The sequence below is a fragment of the Cebus imitator genome, unplaced genomic scaffold (assembly GCF_001604975.1).
Source record: "Cebus imitator isolate Cc_AM_T3 unplaced genomic scaffold, Cebus_imitator-1.0 Scaffold577, whole genome shotgun sequence".
NCBI classification, from domain to species: Eukaryota; Metazoa; Chordata; class Mammalia; order Primates; family Cebidae; genus Cebus; species Cebus imitator.
In genome coordinates this window covers 853152-856133 of record NW_016107892.1, presented here as the reverse complement: position 1 = coordinate 856133, position 2982 = coordinate 853152, and the positions used below count along the sequence as shown (strand labels likewise).

Below are 2982 nucleotides of genomic sequence, written 5' to 3'. Positions count from 1 at the left end.
TTTTTGAGACAGAGTCTTGCTCTGTCGCCTCGCGCCAGGCTGGAGTGCAATGGCGCCATCTCGTCTCACTGCAACCTCTGCCTCCCGAATTCAAGCAATTCTCCTGCTGCAGCCTCCCGAGTGGCTGGGACTACAGGCGCGCACCACCACACCCAGCCAATTTTTGTATTTAGTAGAGACGAGGTTTCACTATATTGGCCAGGATGGTCTTGATCTCTTGGCCTCGTGATCTGCCCTCCTTGGCCTCCCAAAGTGGTGGGATTACAGGCATGAGCCATCGCACCCGGCCACTTGTGTTAATTTCTTAAACTCGCGTGATCATCTGGTTCACTTGTTGAAAAATACAGCTCCCTGGAGTGGCAGGATCAGAATCCTCAGAGATGGACCCTGGGAATTCGTCGTGGTTTTTTTTGTTTGTTTGTTTGTTTTTGAGACGGAGTCTCGCTCTGTTGCCGATGCTGGAATGTAGAGTCTCACTCTGTCTCCAGGCTGGAGTGCAGTGGCATGATCTCAGCTCACTGTACAACCTCCGCCTCCCAGGTTCAAGAATTCTTCTGCCTCCGCCTCCCGAGAAGCTGGGACTACAGATACCCGCCCCCACGCCCGGCTAATTTTTCTATTTTTAATAGAGACAGGGTTTCACCATATTGGCCCGGCTGGTCTCTAACTCCTGACCTTGTGATCGGGCCACCTTAGTCTCCCAAAGTGCTGGGACTACAGGTGTAAGCCACTGCACCCTCTGGAGTCTGTCATTTTTAAACAAGTGTACCAGGTGGTTCTTTTGCTGAGGCAAGTGTGGGAAACTTTGTGTGAGCCCACCCATGTTCATCCAGTCTTCCTTGTAACCGTCAGTCCACTGTGCACAATGCTGAAGCCATACAGAGGGGCAACTGGAAGTTAGAGCTAGCACCTTGATCTTGTTGGAATAAGCAGTTCTGAGTAGAGCCAGCCCTAGTCTTATGGTTGTTTAGCAGAATTTATTCTTCTTAGCAGAGAATATTATAATGTCATTTTCCAGAACTTTTAAAAAATATTTGTTTTAAAGCAGATGATGTGCTTTATTTCTGTCTTTGACATCTTCAGTTTCTTCTCTCCTATCTTTACCTCCTTTGCTGTCAAGCTTTGCTTTGGTTTTGCTGCCAGCCCTACTAGGCTTATGTTTGGCAACAAAGGCACTAGACCCTGGTGCCTTAATTTCCTTCGTTGTTTATCTTAAGCCCTACTTTTCCTCTGCCCTCATGCCGTCGTCACCACTTCACTCTTGTGAAGGTCATAATGAACACGATGTCAGAAATTCTTTTTTGGTGCCTAGCGTCCTGGGCTTTTTTTCTTTTCTTTTTTCTTTCTTTCTTTTTTTTGAGATAGAGTCTGGCTCTGTTGCCTAAGCTGGAATGCAATGGTGTGACTCAGCTCACTGCAACCTCCACCTCCTGGGTTAAAGCAATTCTCCTGTCTCAGCCTCATGAGTAGCTGGGACTACCGGCACAAGCCACCAAGCCTGGCTGACGTTTGTGTTTTTAGTAGAGACTGGGTTTCACCATATTGCCCAGGCCGGTCTCGAACTCCCGACCTCAGGTAATTCACCTGCCTTGGCCTTCCAAAGTGCTGGGATTACAGGCGTGAGCCATTGCACCTGGCCTGTTTGTTTGTTTGTTTGTTTGTTTTTGAGACGGAGTTTCACTCGTGTTACCCAGGCAGGAGTGCAATGGCGCGATCTTGGCTCACCGCAACCTCTGCCTCCTGGGTTCAGGCAATTCTCCTGCCTCAGCCTCCTGAGTAGCTGTTTGTTTTTTTTTTTTTTAAAGGCTGATTCTAACTCTTTTCACCCAAGCAGGAGTGCAGTAGCATAATCTCGGCTCACTGCAACCTCTGCCTCCCAGGCTCAAGTGATCCTCCTACCTCAGCCTCCTGAGTAGCTGAAACCACAGGTGCATGCCACCATACCCAGCTAAATCTTTGTATTTTTGGTAAAGATGGGGTTCATCATATGCCTCCAGGCTGGTCACAAACTTTTGAGCTCAGGCGATCCATCTGCCTCAGCCTCCCAAAGTGCTGGGATTATAGATGTGAGCCACCATGTACCCTGGGCTTTTTAAAAAAATGTTGATTTTTGTTTGTTGAGACAGGGTCTCACCCTGTCACCCAAGCTGAAGTGTGGTGGTGCAATCATGTCTCACTGCAGCCTCTGCTTTCTGGACTCAAGTTGCCTTCCTGCCTCAGCCTTCTGAGTAGCTGGAACTACAGGCACGTACCACCACACCCAGCTGATTTTATTTTTTTTAAATTTTTGTGCCTATAATCCTACAGAGAGGATATTGCCATGTTGCTGGCTACTGGGCTCAAGTGGTCCTCCCACCTTGGCTTCTAAAAGCACTAGGATCTAGGATTACAGGCATGAGGCACCAGCTGGCCCACCGTGGGATTTTAAAGTGTTTTTTTTTTTTTTTTTTAAAGACAGACTCTTGCTCTGTTGCCTAGGGCTGAGTGCACTGGCGTGATCTCTGCTCACTGCAACCTCTGCCTCCCAGGCTCCAGTGATTCTCCCATCTCAGCCTCCTGAGTAGCTGAGATTACAGGCACATGCCACCATGCCCAGCTAGTATTTGTGTTTTTAGTAGAGAAAGGATTTTGCCATGTTGGCCAGGCTGGTCTTGAACTCCTGACCTCAAGTGATCCACCCATCTCGGCCTCCCAAAATACTGGGATTACAGATATGAGCCACCGCACTTGACCTAAAGTTTTTTAAAATTCCGTCTTAAAACTCATCTGGCCGGGCGCGGTGGCTCAAGCCTGTAATCCCAGCACTTTGGGAGGCCGAGGCGGGTGGATCACAAGGTCAAGAGATCGAGACCATCCTGGTCAACATAGTGAAACCCCGTCTCTACTAAAACTACAAAAAAATTAGCTGCGCATGGTGGCGCGTGTCTGTAGTCCCAGCTACTCAGGAGGCTGAGGCAGGAGAATTGCCTGAACCCAGGAGGC

General features: G+C 48.7%; 1 protein-coding gene across 1 annotated transcript in view; it reads left to right on the top strand.

Moving 5' to 3' along the window:
• The window catches only part of PDPR (pyruvate dehydrogenase phosphatase regulatory subunit), a 52821-nt gene that overhangs the window by 952 nt on the left and 48887 nt on the right, over nucleotides 1-2982 (top strand). The gene's annotated exons all lie outside the window — the stretch shown is intronic.